Source organism: Ovis aries, chromosome 18 (genome assembly GCF_016772045.2).
Source record: "Ovis aries strain OAR_USU_Benz2616 breed Rambouillet chromosome 18, ARS-UI_Ramb_v3.0, whole genome shotgun sequence".
In the NCBI taxonomy this organism is placed as follows: Eukaryota; Metazoa; Chordata; class Mammalia; order Artiodactyla; family Bovidae; genus Ovis; species Ovis aries.
This window is the reverse complement of record NC_056071.1, coordinates 11,120,807-11,136,726: the sequence shown is the minus strand read 5'-3', so window position 1 is coordinate 11,136,726 and position 15,920 is coordinate 11,120,807. Positions and strand designations below refer to the sequence as shown.

At 38.4% G+C, this 15,920-nt stretch overlaps 1 long non-coding RNA gene across 4 annotated transcripts in view; it reads left to right on the top strand.

Annotated features, from left to right (window-relative positions):
- The first annotated feature begins 184 nt into the window (after positions 1-184).
- LOC105603050 (uncharacterized) overlaps positions 185-15,920 on the top strand; it is a 72,199-nt gene continuing 56,463 nt past the window's right edge. For 3 of the 4 annotated variants that reach the window (XR_009597316.1, XR_001436040.4, XR_009597317.1), the window contains exons 1-2: positions 185-598; positions 7,801-7,988. This is a non-coding gene — a long non-coding RNA (uncharacterized LOC105603050). The remainder of the gene's footprint in view (positions 599-7,800; positions 7,989-15,920) is intronic. The other variant, XR_006056795.2, reaches the window with a different exon arrangement.

Here is a 15,920-nt window from a genome sequence, read left to right as displayed (position 1 = left end):
AAGCATTGATGTCACCAGCAGCACAGTCTGTTCTGTTCCAAAGCCTTGTCTGGATGTAATTGACAACTATATAGACACAGTTGAGGGGAGGGTGTCCGATTCTGCTCGTCCTCAATTGTTCTCAAATTACATGATAAAGTAGAAATTTTGGATCTTTTATACCAGAAAGAGTTACGGATTCGTTACAAAGTCTGTACCACATTAGCAGGACTAGTTGTAGCTGCCTCCACAGAGCAGCCTAGGAACTCAGAATTCCAAAAGCAAGGTGCTTGCGATGCAATTATTTTGCCTATTTGGAAAAGGAAGACTCCCTGTGATTTGAGGTTCAGCTCTTTCTCTGAACTGTTGCAATCTGTTCTCATGACCCTTAAGATATGCGTTAGGTTTTGTTTGGGCACCGTATGGAGACTGGCTATTAGTGCAGTGTTAATATCGCTCAGTGAGATCTCGGGGAGATATTGTCTGAAGTGTGCAAGAGGACATTCCGAATTCACACTCGGCTGGCACACTCCATCCCTGGTTCATACTATCACAAACAGACCAGAGGCAAAGAACTCTATCACTTGCGCGTGTCCTCACTGACTCTTCCTTCCCTAAGGTAAGCATCAGAATTCTTCCGGTTTGGGGAGACTATAAACGCAGTGAGGGCCCGTGGGTCCACACACGATCCAAAGCAGGTCTGCGAAAACGAATCGCCCGGCGATCCTGCGGATCCCTGGCCGCCAGCGGCGGGCTCCGAGCGCACTCCGCCCGGTCACCTGAGCGCACCTGTCCAGTCCTGGCCTCGGAGAAAGCGGGGCTTTCCCAGGGCACCGCCAGCCCCGGAGGCGAGCGGAGGGTAGAGCAGGGCTGGGGCAGGCGGTCCGCAGGTGTGGCCCTACCTGCCGCCCGACTGGCCGCGGCGGCGAGCCGGGCGGGAGCCGGGTGGGTGATGGATGGTCTCCCCGCCCGGGTCCGAGCGGCGGGCCGAGCGGAAGGTAAAAACGCGCAAGCTCGGAGCCTCCTGGCCGGAGCCGGGAGAGCGAGACGCAGGCACAAAAGGACCCGGCTGGGAACGTTTAGATTTTGAAGATGAGTTTCTAGTCCATCTCTGTGGGAGAAAGCAGAACGCGCTCTGGGAAAGTGGAGTGCCAAGAACCTCGCAGAATTTTGGCCTGATGTTTGACAGATCATTTTGCCATCCGAACAACCCCTAAGCCTCCCCTTCCGGAACAGCTTCTAACTCCTGTTTGTCGTGTCTGTGAATGATGCTCTATCAGGATCTGAGAAGCAGTATGAAATCAGACCTGAACAGTTGCATCCTTTCATCTCAGGAAATAGCAAAATCATTGAAAATACGTTTAAAAAAATTGTGGAGGGGGATGCACTTTAGATGGTCTGTGCAGGATAAGACAACTGGATATTAAATGTTTAACAGAACTTGATTTCAAAAAGAATAAAATGAGATAGACGTGTTCTAGAGATATCGTCTGCAGATTAGAATATAAAATTTTCATAATTTGCCTGGCTCTTACGTGTTTAAAAGTCACAAGCAATTTGAATATGTTTTCTTTATCCTTGCAAAAAGATGACAGCGAGTGGTTTTAGGCAATTCGATTTAAGAAGTGTCCTTTTTAAAACTCATTAGGTTGAGAACAAGAGTTGAAGCAGACAGACGGGTTAACAGGAAAAAATATATCGTGAACATCATGGAGGTGGGACTGGTAGAGAGCTATTGTATCATTCGGGCTCTTTGGCAACTGAAGGACAGGTCGGTTCACCCTGGGCATTTCGTCCTGTACAGGCGGCGAGCTGACGGTAATACATCTCGTGTCCACGAATAAGGCAGTCCTGGCTGAAGGCTGATGCAGTCACCTCTGATAGCAAAAGAGTTTAGAGAATATAGTGGCTTTATGCATATATATATATATATATATATATATATATTCATATATGTGTGTGTGTGTGTGTGTGTGTGTGAGGGAAATATTCTAATTGTGCTTTAGAGCAGTCACCAACCCCCTCTGCCTCCCCACTACACCACTAACAAAAATGAAAGCCACGTTTAAAATAGCAGTAAGTGAGACTAAACCATGTCACAAAGATGTGCTTTATCTCACTGTCGTTAAAAAGTGATCAGGGGGAAAAAGAACTTGCATGCATTTCTGTTTTAAATGCTATATTTTAATGCTCTAAGTTTAGAAAACAGAAAAAAAAAAGGAAACCTAATAATCCCATCAGGCTAACACTGATAGTATATACCGAAAAAGAAAAGAAACAAGTACACACATAAATCCATGCATTTTTTAAAAAAATATTTTTTCTGGATGCTTAAATACTTTTATAAAAGAGCACATTTGAATCCTATGGGGTTGTTTTGTATAATGTCAAAATAGTTTTTTCTTTTTTTAAATTATTGGTAGTAGAGAATAGCCCTATTTATCAGCTTTAATAATTGTATATTTTATGAAGCATATGTATGTAATTTCCTTAACCATTTCCCCATTGATGGATACTCATGTTGCTTCTAGATTTCAGTAAAGTAAATACTACAGTAAGGAACATCTTAAAGCAAAATTTTCATTTTTGAATGTATTGATTTCAAATAAATTTTAATGGAGTAAATAAGCCATGCTTTATGGACATTTTGATAGTTTCATAATAGTTTCCAAGCTATTTTACTAAAAAAAAAAGTAGCCTTCCATCCTACCAATAGGAAAATATTAGGCCACATATTTTACAGTATACTCAGTATTATTCAGAATATTAATTAAAATATTTGATAATTGGTGAAAATTATTTCTTTTTTGACTATTAACAAAGTTGCCTTTTTTAAAAAAATTCTTCTGGCTTCCCTTCTTCTGAATTTTTTGGTTCCTTTTTTATTTCATTATTGGTTTTATTTTTATTTCATTATTTTGGGTAGCCCTGAAGCCCCCATATATAAAAACAAAATAGAGTGTTTTTATAAATCACTCTTTCATGGTGTTAATTTTGAACTTAGGTGGTAACCCCTGGTTAAAAGAATCATAGCAAGAAATCTTGGACAAAATTGAGTCAGGTTGCAATTTAAAATGATCTACTGAATTTAGGTTTCCAGCAGGCTTCTTCCACCGTACCTTCATGGGGGCACATAAAATGATATTATCATCTGTGAAATTACCTCAGAAACTTGAGGTACTTTATAGCAAGTCATATTCTCTGATTAGGAAACTCAGACCCGTTGATTTTTGCACTGCCATTCTTTCAAGGCTGAAAATTTGTGTTGTTTTCTTAAACTGTGATGCGATCATTTAAAAATGCCTTCTTGCATTCCGGCACCTTCCACAAGTGAACCAGTGCCCAGTAAATAAAGTAGCAGCCCATGTCCCTTTTAGCAAAAGCTATATATCTGTTCAGACTTGTAATTTGCTCCGTTTATATCCTTTGCCCTTGAACTCTGGTTATTAACGCAATGTTTCTCCAAATGATGCCATATAACTCTGCTCTGAGCACATTCACGGTGACACCCTGCAAACATTCCAAGGGCCAGGGCCAGCCAGAGAAGAGAAGGAAGGACGGCTGAATTGTGGGAGTTGCGGTGCATTACTCAACATGGAGCGGCTGTGAAACTATGACTGCTAATATTCAAATTGCAACAAGGCCAGGGCCAGCCTCAGCTAATATTCTGAGGTCTGGTTGGAAAGCAATTTAGCAAAGTAGCTTTGATTAAAAAAAGAAACAGTCAGAATCACTTCTCCCAAGAAAGGAACTAAAAACCTTTCAAAGGATTTGAGGCAGGTGCTCTAATCATACATTTAAAAAATTATTATGGTGGTTTTGGAGAGGGGAACTGTTCAGTTACAAAATGCGTATCGTGTGTGTGTGGTGGAACTATGGACCAAACTCCTTTGTGTAAACTGTAATGAAATATACTACTTTTTTTTTTTTTTGGTTATAATTGTTTGTATCGTACATCTTACATAAGACAATTGAGCATTGACTGGCTTTATTGATTTCATCTAAAAAATGAAAAATTTGCTAATGAATCTTGTGTGAAACTTTGGACAGGGAGTGAGACCAGTCTTCCTCACAATATCTGTGAAGGGATGCACTGATTCACCAAATTAATAATTTTGAGCATGCAGAGACTGTGCAAAATCTACTTTGGAATGGACATTGTTCTCCCACATTTTAGAAAAGAGCATTTACAAAAAAAGGTCCCATTCTTTTGAAATAAGAAAGTCATACGTATGCAGTAATATGTCCAAGACAGAGCTTGTCCATATTTGTTTATTTTAAAATATTGTATTTGATTCAAAATAATGTTTTTTAAAAGTTTAGTTTTTCAAAGCTCTTTATTACAATAGATTTTAATAGGTTTACATTAAAATGCAAACGTCCTTTTTTTTTTTTTTTGGCATTTTACCTGGAAGCAAATTGTTCACAGCAATGAGATTTAATTTGTACACCTCCTCCCCAAATCCTAGGCTATGCATAATGCAGTTCATGCAAAAAATGTTGATGGGAATGAGAAAATAATATACCATCAAATATTGAATTTCATGCTGAAACATAAGCTGCCTGGAACCTCTGGGCACTCGTCTGTATTTTTAGTGCTCTATGTGCCTTTAGAAATAAGTAAGAAAAGAAAAACTTAAACTATTCCAATTGACTACCCTATTAATTTTTTTTGACACAAAGCATGATTTGAATACATTTGCATGTCCAAATATACACATGTGGTTATTGCCAATAAAAATACATAAGCCATAGGTTCCCATGAACACCAAACACACTCAGTGTGTTAGCTGCTCTCATTCTGGTATTATTCCCAGAGGAAAAGGAATTCTAGGTTCCAAGTAAGATGTATTAAAGTACTTGGGGAAAGTTTCTTCGTGGATATGGAGCCATGCATTTTCCTCATATTCTGTCTCTAATCGACTGTACCTAAATTGAAACAGGTTTTTAACCTTTAATTAAAGAAACCAATCTAGTGATCTTAATTTGAGAACATTGTTTGGCTGAGGAACATAAAAACATAAATAAGGGGATTCTAGCATTTCTTTGAGGTTTTCAGAATATCATACTTAATGGGTGAGCAGAATCATGAGACAGACACCTTGGTTACATCATTCATCTCTAAATCCCCATCTGATGAGTACCTGATGAACCAGCTCTAGTCTAGTTTTTGAGTTAAATGCATACAAGAAGGAAGTTGAAAGTTTATTGTACATCATTTGGAATGTACATCAACTGTAATAAAATTATGAGCTTTATAATACTGAGACTTTTATTAAAATTGACCTTGTGGTATGGATGTTTTTCTACTTGTGAAACCTCAAGGTGTTTGTTTTTATATATTTCATTCAGAAAACTGTGATCCCACTGTGCCAGTAAAACCAAGTTTGAAGAGTCTGGCTCACATGTTTTTGAGTTTTCAGGGCTAAATGACTGCTAAAATGCACGTGAGACCTAAAAATGTGTACTGTGTTAGATGCAGAGCCTATATTAATTGCAAGTAGATGTTACGTTATTTGGTACAGGACATGTATTCTGTTGATAGAATGATAACGTAGCTTATTAAAAATTCTGAATGTCTTGAAATTTGATGATTCTCCACAGACTAAACTTTGGACTTTCTACCTTGCTCTCCTAAATAAAATGTATTTATACACAAGGCAGACAGTATGTAGTGTAGTCACACTTGCAGTAGTTTCAAATATCTGATTCCAAAATGTTAAGAATGACCATTCCTGGTTCAACCCTTCATTTCCCTTTTCATAACTGCAGCTTCCTCCAACATTTCTATTATATTTCTTCAGAATTCACTTTCCTATCTGTAAGCAACATGTTTGTATTGCTGTGTCTTAACAACTACTTCTTCCTCTTCTCCGCCTTCTTAGAGTTGTTTGAATATGGGGCATTATCAATGGACTTTCCACAAAAGAAGATTTGTCTCTCTTTACCACCCCGGCCCCCAACTATACTTACATCTTTAATATTCTTTATACTGTTACATTGCATTTCCTATTAATATTTGGTGTGTAATATTACTAATAAATTCTGCTGAGGACTGTGCTAGGGAATAAACAAACCTTTTCTTACACATTTTCTGTTTTTTGTAGAGTTAATAATTCCTTTGTTTTTAATTTAGTTTAATCTTTTTTTCTTTTACTTTCTAGGTAGTCGCCACTAAGTCATCACTAAATTCTCTGGCAGTCTCCTCTCAAAACATTCATATACTTCAGTTACTTTTTCAAGACTTTCATTCTGGAAACTTCTACCTCCTTCTAGACCAGCAACCCTTGTCATCTGGGCACTGCTGTCCTTCTGGACTCTCCCTTCAGAACTATGCTCCACCAGTCTGTGTGTTGGGTCTTCTGTTACTGTATCACTTTTTTTTCTTTTTCTTGCTTTAGTCTCTTACATATGTGGCACTCTTCCCCGTATGGCTAACTATAAAAAGGAGGGGGGCTTTGCAGTCTAAAAGTATTCTTGTTTTAGCCACCCTGTTAACTAGTAATCTTCTTGGACTAGAATTCTAGGATAGAAAATCTTTTCCTTTCAACTTTTATAGGTATTTTTTTATCAAAAAGTCAATTTGGGGTCATTTTTAAAAAATACAAATCAATGATTAGGTAATTAATATAGTCTATTAACATGAAATTTAAAGATATGACACCCCCAAAAAAGAGTTTTATTATTTTATTTGTGATTATAAGGCACCATGTAGTTTTAAAAAAATTTTTACTTAAAAAGACTACAGTACTATAGTGTATAATTTTCCACCTTTCTAGAAGATTCTAATTGTGCATACCACATATCCTAGTGTTTTCTTAACATCATTTTAATATTTACATTGTTTATGTTTTTTTTTATGTAACATGTTATTGATTATCTCAGCAATTGATTATTCCCCAAATTAGTAGAGGATTGCTGACTATAGAGTGAAATATGTATGAAATATGAATGTATGATGCTGAATTGAGCTCCACGTTGGCCAACAAAGCAGAAGGTATCACACCTTAAAGAAGATTAATTTCTATTATGAGATTACTGAAAAGTGAAAATTGAGATAGAAGAAATAGATTATATTATAGAAGAGTTGTAGTCGACAAGATAAAATTTAAAGGAAGTTATTCCAAATCCTACTTGCACATGCAAATTTTGATAAGCTGAGTGCTAGGCCTTAAACACACTTTCTTAAAACCTGAAAACAAAACATCATACCGGGCATTGAAATATTGTGGGGGCTATTCTTTTGGATATGTGATTTGCTGCATTTGACTTGAATAAACATTCTATCTTTACAGTGATTTATTGAATCACCTTCCATAAATTCTAATTAACAAGAAAACTGGTAGATATCTAAGAACACTCTATAAAACCATTTCTCCCAAGAACTGTACACAATGAAGTAAAAGTGAGAGTGGATATAAAATAAAATTTTAAAAATATTACCAGCTTTAATATCATTCTCATAAGCTTCACAAGTCCAGTGCAATATATTTCAGGCCTGTGAAGGTCAATGCAAAATGACAGATTGAAAAACCGTACGTGACTTGTAAAAGCCATTTTTAGGCAAGCTGTTTACCAAGACTTAAATTAAATTTAAGCTTACCTTGTGTCAGACATTTTTATTTTATCTGGATTGTGGCCTCGTTTTCAAAGAAGATCACTTTTATCTCTGGTTGTCAAGAACATATTACCATTGTGAAAATGAACTTGATGGCATGTGGCAAATACTGATTAAGTGCTGGCCCTTTTCCTTGAAGAAATGAATTTTTATCATTGGAAATAAAATACCAAGTTGTTTTTTTTCTTTTTCATAATTCGCAGCTTCTTCCTGAGATTGTAATTGACAGAAGGAGTGAGTTCCAGTCTTAACACAGGATTTGAGTCAGACACAGCTGGGTTCAAATCCCATGTCTGCCACTTACGAGAAAGCTACTAAACTTATCTGTGGTCACTGGTTACCTCGCAAGTGAAATAAGGATAATCGCGAGTGTTTATCAGAATTTAACAAGGTATGTAGGACAGAGCCTGGCTTAGAGGAGGCACACTCATAATCTGAAAGCCATTGTTGCTGTTCATGATTTCACTGTTGGTCTCACATGTGTATACATTTTCTTATATTTTTATTGTTCACTTTTCTACCAACTGGCATTATAATTTTAGTGCTCTGGGTTTCAGATATTATATACTAAAGATATTAGAGATGAAGTTCCTGAAATGATATAATTTTAACCACATCAAGCTGGTTCTCTGGGTCTGAGTTTTGAGCACTTTAGAACCCTCATCATCTGAGGGTAGACACCTTGAAAGTTTGCAAATCTCCCTGCTTAGGGCTTTCTCTGGATGACTCTGATTTAGAGGTGAGCCTGTTGCGCCTTCTGGCTCATTATGCTGTTCCAGTTTTCTTTTCTAAGATCTGCCTCCAAGGCTGCCAAGGAGAAATCAACCAGACAAGGGGTGCAGCTCTCTCTGTCCGTCACGACCTTAGGACACTCCTGTTGGTACTCTTCAAGTCCTTGTCAAATGTCCCATCGTTGCATGGGTTGTGAGATGGATGAGCTGATTTGACTTTATCAGTGCTGTCTTGTTAACCCTCATTTTTTCAGGATGGGTCTAAGCTTACTAGGCACAAGATAAAAGGAAATTTGGGTCACGTTTAATTAAACACTCTTTATTAAACATTTCATTAAAAACTAGTTTTCAGAATAAAGACATTTTCACTAGCAGTCTCCAAAAGTGACCATTGACATTTCAAGTGCCACCATGAACTCAGTCATATATTTGATGTTCTAATCCAATTATCATATATCAAAAAAACCACATTAATTATTAAGCATAGCACATTAAAAAAACACATAATAAACGCATAATACAAATGCACCTTTTGTTGAATTGTAAGGTATACACTCTCATGTAAAACTTAATCATTCCAGATATCTTCCACAGGTCCTGTGTCCATAAAGCCTAACCAAGCGTGTCATTTATATTTAGTAATGTAGAAAGAAAAGCTATATAAATTGGCTCTTCAAACCTTCAGGTCCAGATGTCAGGTCCAGTAGTCTGAACACCTTTGAGAGTGGTGGTGGGCAGTGATGAGCAGAGCAGGCCCAGTGTCCAGAGAAGTGTTGGCAAAGTCTTTACATTGTAGAAGGAACATAGGCAAGAAGAGAAGCGGAATCAGCCACTGGCTTGGAGTGGGGACCAGCTTGCCCTATCGCCCAAGTTCTGGAGGAGATTTCAAAATAATGGTAATAGTAGATGATAGTTTTAAAAAAATTAAAGATAATTTTTGGAACAGTTTTAGGAAGGTTGGAAAGAAGGAACAGAGATTTATACCCCTCTCCTCATACATGCATGGTTCCCCCCATCATCAACAGTACTCACTAGAATAGTATTTCTCCCCGCCTCCAGGATTACTGTATATTGACACATCCTAATCGCCAAAAGTTCGCCATCTATCTTTGAGTTCATTCACCCAAGGTGATGTACAGTTTATGGATTTGGGCTAATCTGTGGTGACACTTATTAATCGTTATAGCATCATATTAAAGTATTTTCACTGCACTCAAATCCTCTGTGCTCTGCCAATTCATCTTTCTCCCCCATAGCCAACCCTTGTTGTTGTTTAGTTACTAAGCTGTGTCCAACTCTTTTTCAACCCTATGGATTGCATCCTGTCAGGCTCCTCTGTCCATGGGATTTCCCAGGCAAGAATACTGGAGGGGGTTACCATTTCCTTCTCCCAAGGATCAAACCCATGTCTCCTTCATTGGCAGGTGGATTCTTTACTGCTGAGCCACCAGGGGAGACCCCTATGGTCACCTCTAGTGACCACTGATTTTATTATTTTATTTTATTTTTTTATTATTGTATCGTACCTGGAGTCATACAGTATGTGGTCTTTTCAAATTGGCTTCTTTCATTTAATAATACGCATTGAAAATTCTTCTGTGTCTTTTCACAATTTAATAGGTCATTTCTTTTTAGTGCTGGATAATGTTCCACTCTCTGGATGTATCACAGTTTATATATCCATTCACCTACTAAAGGACATCATAGCCGAGGTGGTTGTTGCAGTTTTTGAAATGAGACACCATAAATTTTGCTTCATTTATCAACTCTTCCTTTCATGAAAGATTTCTCTGTAACAAGCAGTGCTGTTTCGCCTACAGTAGAATTTCCATCAAGATTGAGTTTCATCAAACTCTGCTACTGCTTATCCACTAAGCTTATGTAATACTCTAAATTCCTTGTTGTCATTTCAGTAAAGTCGTAGCACCTTCACCAGGCGTAGGTTTATCGCAAGAGATCATTTCCCTTGTTCATCCATAAGAAGCAATTTATCTCTTCAGATTTTATCATGAAATTGCGATAGAGTCACATCTTCAGACTTCACCTCTAATTCTGGTTCTCTTGTGATTTCTACCACATCTGCACTGAAGTCTTGAACACATCAAAGTTATCCATGAAAATGGGCATCAGATTATCCCATACGCCTGTGTATGTTCATATTTTTACCTCTTCCCATGAATGACAGATGTTTTCAATGGCAACTAGAATGGTGAATCCTATCCGACTGTTTTAAATCGAATTTTCTCAGATCCATCAGAGGTTCTAAGGCAGCTAGAGCCTCACATATATTTCTTACATAATAAGACTTTAAAGTCAAAGTGATTCCTTGATTCCATAGACCGCAGAATGGATGTTGTGATAGCAGGCATGAAAACAGTATGAGTCTCTTTGTACATCTCCATCAGAGCTCTTGGGCAAGCAAGTGCATTGTCCATGAGCAGAAATACTTTGAGAGGAATCTTTTTTTTTCTCCTAAGCAGTAGATCTCAATAAGGGGCTTAATATATTCAGTAAACCATAACAGAAGCAGAAGATATTAAGAACAGGTGGCAAGAATACACAGAAGAACTGTACAAAAAAGATCTTCACGACCCAGATAATCACAATGGTGTGGTCACTCACCTAGAGCCAGACATCCTGGAATGTGAAGTCAAGTGGGCCTTAGAAAGCATCACTACAAACAAAGCTAGTGGAGGTGATGGAATTCCAGTTGAGCTGTTTCAAATCCTGAAAGATGATGCTGTGAAAGTGCTGCACTCAATAGGCCAGCAAATTTGGAAAACTCAGCAGTGGCCAAGGACTGGTAAGGTCAGTATTCATTCCAATCACAAAGAAAGGCAATGCCAAAGAATGTTCAAACTACCGCACAATTGCACTCATCTCACACGCTAGTAAAGTAATGCTCAAAATTCTCCAAGCCAGGCTTCAGCAGTACATGAACCGTGAACTTCCAGATGTTCAAGCTGGAAAAGACAGAGGAACCAGAGATCAAATTGCTAACATCTGCTGGATCATGGAAAAGCAAGAAAGTTCCAGAAAAACATCTATTTCTGCTCTATTGACTATGCCAAAGTCTTTGACTGTGTGGATCACAATGAACTGTGGAAAATTCTTCAAGAGATGGGAATACCAGACCAACTGACCTGCCTCTTGAGAAACCTATATGCAGGTCAGGAAGCAACAGTTAGAACTGGACATGGAACAACAGACTGGTTCAAAATAAGGAGTACGTCAAGGCTGTATACTGTCATCCTGCTTATTTAACTTATATGCAGAGTATATCATGAGAAACGCTGGACTGGAAGAAGCACAAGCTTGAATCAAGATTGCTGGGAGAAATATCAATAACCTCAGATATGCAGGTGATACCACCCTTACGGCAGAAAGTGAAGAGGAACTAAAAGTCTCTTGATGAAAGTGAGAGGAGAGTGAAAAAGTTGGCTTAAAGCTCAACATTCAGAAAACGAAGATCATGGCGTCTGGTCCCATCACTTCATGGCAGATAGATGGGCAAACAGTGGCAACAGTGTCAGACTTTAATTTGGGGGGCTCCAAAATCACTGCAGATGGTGACTGCAGCCATGAAATTAAAAGACACTTACTCCTTGGAAGGAAAGTTATGACCAACCTAGATAGCATAAAAAGCAGAGACATTACTTTGCCAACAAAGGTCCATCTAGTCAAGGCTATGGTTTTTCCAGTAGTCCTGTATGGATGTGAGAGTTGGACTGTGAAGAAAGCTGAGCACCGAAGAATTGATGCTTTTGAACTGCGGTGCTGGAGAAGACTCTTGAGAGTCCCTTGGACTGCAGGAGACCCAACCAGTCCATCCTAAAGGACATCCATCCTGGGTGTTCATTGAAAGGACTGATGCTTAAGCTGAAACTCCAATGCTTTGGCCACCTGATGCGAAGAGTTGACTCATTGGACAAGACTCTGATGCTGGGAGGGACTGGGGGCAGGTTGAGAAGGGGATGTCAGAGGTTGAGATGGCTGGATGGCATTGCCGACTCGATGGACATGAGTTTGAGTGAACTCTGGGAGTTGGCGATGGACAGGGAGGCCTGGTGTGCTTTGATTCATGGGGTCGCAAAGAGTCAGAGACGACTGAGCGACTGAACCGAACTGAACTGAAACCATGTTGTAAACAGATGTGCTGTCATCCAGGCTTTGTTTTTCCAGTTATAGAGCACAGGCAGACAGATTTAACATGATACTTAAGGGCCCTAGAATTTTTAGAATGGTAAATGAGCATTGGCGTCAACTTAGTCACCAGCTGCAGCAGTTCTTAATAGGAGAGTCAGCAAAAAAACCTGCAGATCTATGTCCAGTGCTTTTTCTGCTTCTATTGATGTGATCATGTGATTTTTTTTCTTTCTTAGTCGGCTTGTATGATTAATAGTTTTATTAAAAAGTTTTTTTGAAATTTGCCCCTATTCTTTCCAATGTCATTGAGAAAAAATTGACATGTAACTGTGTAAGTTGAAGATATACAGTGTGATGATTTGATATGTATGTATCTTGCAAAATGATTACCACAATAATTTGAAGCTTTGAATTCAGCATTGACTTATCCTCTCTAGCTATGGAAGTCCTAGATGACATTTTCTTCCTGTTGAAGGATTTTTTTGGCTGCACTGAAAAGCCGTTATTTAGTATAGCCATCTTCATTCATTTCCATAGCTAGATTTTCTGGATAATTTCTAGCAACTTCTATATCAGCAATTGCTACTTAACCTTTTTTTTTTTTTTTTTTACTTTATGAAAATAGCTTCTTCCTTAAACCTAATGAATCAGCCTCTGCTAGCTTCAAACTTGTGTTATGCAGCTTCTTCACCTCTCTTAGTGTTCATAGAATTGAAGAGAGTTAGGGGCTTGCTATGGATTGTGCTTTGGCTGAAAGGAATGTTGTAGCTGGTTTGATATTCTCTCCAGACAGCTAAAACTTTATCCTTATCAGCAATAAGGCTGTTTGCTTTCTTGTCATTCATGTATTCACTGGAGTAGGTACTTTTAATTTCCTTTCTGCCTATCTCAGCTTTCTATATGCCTTCCTAACTTAGTTCAATCATTTCTGGACTTTCTTGGTGGCTCAGACAGAAAAGAATGTGCCTGCAGTGTGGGAGACCTGGGTTCAATCCCTGGGTTGAGAAGATCCCCTGGAGAAGGGAATGGCTACTTACTCTAGTATTCTTGTCTGGAGAATTCCATGGCCAGAGGAGCCTGAAGTCTACAATCCATGGGGTTTCAAAGAGTCAGATATTTGATATGAAATGAAAGACATGTGACTGTTCTTTCACTTGAACACTTAAATACCTACTTCCCTGGTGGCTCAGATGGTAAAGCATCTCTCTACAATGCGGGAGACCTGGGTTCGATCCCTGGGTTGGGAAGATCCCCTGGAGAAGGAAATGGCAATCCACTCCAGGACTATTGCCTGGAAAATCCCATAGACAGAGGAGCCTGGTAGGCTACAGTCCATGGGGTCGCAAAGAGTCAGACACGACTGAGCGACTTCACTTCATAAGGTTATTAATTGGCCTGATTTTAATATTGCTGTGTCTCAGGTTAGAGGGAGGCCCAAAGACAGAGGAAAAGATGGAGGAACAGCCAGTTGGTGGAGCAGTCAGAACACAGACAACACTTATATAATATGTTTCCAGTCTTATATATAAAGGCATGATTTGTGGCAGCCCAGATCAGTTACAATCGCAACATCAAAGATGACTGACCACAGATAACTGTAATAAATATGATACTAATTAAAAAGTATAAGATGTTTCACGAATTACCAATATATGACCTGGAGACACAGAGTGAACAAATGCAGTTGGAAAAATGGTGCCGATACATTTCTTTGACACGAGGTGTCACAACTCTTCAGTCTGTAAAAGATGCAATATCTGCACAGTGCAATGAAATGAACATGGAATATTTGCAGGGGGTTCTTTTTTTGGCAAATATCCTTTATCAAGTTGAGAAAATTCTTCTCCATTCCTTGTTTAGATTTTTTAAAAATCACATTGGATTTATCCAATGTTTTTTCGGCTTCTATTGATATAATCATGTGATTTTCTTTTTCTTTTTTTAGCCTGCTTGTATGAACAAGTTTTTTTTTTAAATTTTTTTGAACTTGTACTTTATCTTTCTTTCCATTGTTATTGAGAAAAAATGGCCATGTAACTTTGTGTAAGTTTAAGGTATACAGTGTGGTGATTTGATATATATCTTACAAAATGATTACCACAATAAGGTTAGTTAACACATCCATTATTGTTGTTGCTGTTTAATCACAGCCCACCGGCCTCTTCTGTCGCAGGATTTCCCAGGCAAAAATACTGGAGTGGGTTTCCATTTCCTTCTACAGGGATCAAACCTGAGTTTCCTGCATTGCAGCTGGATTCTTTACTGCTCAGCCACCAGGGAAACCCAGCTCATCCATTTTCTCACATAACTAAAATTTTGTGTATGTGTTATAAGAACACATAAGAGTTACTCTCTTAGTAACTTCCCAGCCAGTAATACAATATTGATAAGTATCATTGCCATGCTGTACATTTGATCCCCAGTATTTACTTATCTTACAATTGGATGTTTCACTTTGATCAACATCTCCCTACCACCCACCACTTGCGGCCTCTGGCAACCAGTACTCCACTGTTTCCATGAATTTGACTTCTCATTTTAGATCCTAAATATAAGAAAGAGCATACAGAACTTGTGTTTCTCTGTCTCACTTATTTTATTTATCATAAAGCTCTCAAGGTCCATTCAGTTCCTTTTACTGACAGGATTTCTTTTTTATGCCCAAATAACATTCCATTTTCTTTATCCATTTATCTGTTGATGAACACGTAGATTAATTTTATGTCTTGGTGGTGGTGATGGTTTAGTCGCTAAGTTGTGTCCTCCTTCCATGAGATTCTCCAGGCAAAAATACTGGAGTGGGTCCCCATTTCTTCTCCAGGGGACCTTCCCGACTCAGGAAACGAACCCGGGTCTCCTGCACTGCAGGCAGATTTTTTACCAACCGAGCTACAGGGAAGCCCTAGAATTTTGTGTCTCGGCTATTGTGAAACATGCTGTGATGAACATAAATCCACAGCTCTCTCTGAGACAGCAATTTAATTTCCATAAGATATAAACTCAGAATTGGGATGACGGGATCACAGGATAGTTCTGTTTCTCATTGTGTGAGAAAACTCCATTTGTTTCCCAAGTGGATGGACCAGCTTAGTTTCCCATCAACAGTGCACCAAGTCCCCTTTCCTGCACATCCTCACGAACACAACCATTCTAACAGGTGTGAGGAGGCTTATTGTGGCTTTCATTCACATTTCCATGATGATTAGTAATTTTCACTGTATTTTCATGTACCTCCTGTCTGTTTGCCTGCATTCTTTAGAAAAATGTCTATCCAAGTCCTCTTCTCCATTAAACAATTTTTTTGCTATTGAGTTGTATGAGTTCCTTATATGTTTAGGATATTAACCTCTTATCTGATATATGATATGCAGATTTTCTTTTTTTTTTTTTGCCTTTCAGTAGGTTGCTTGTTCACTCTGTTGATTGTTTATTTCGCTGTACAGAAA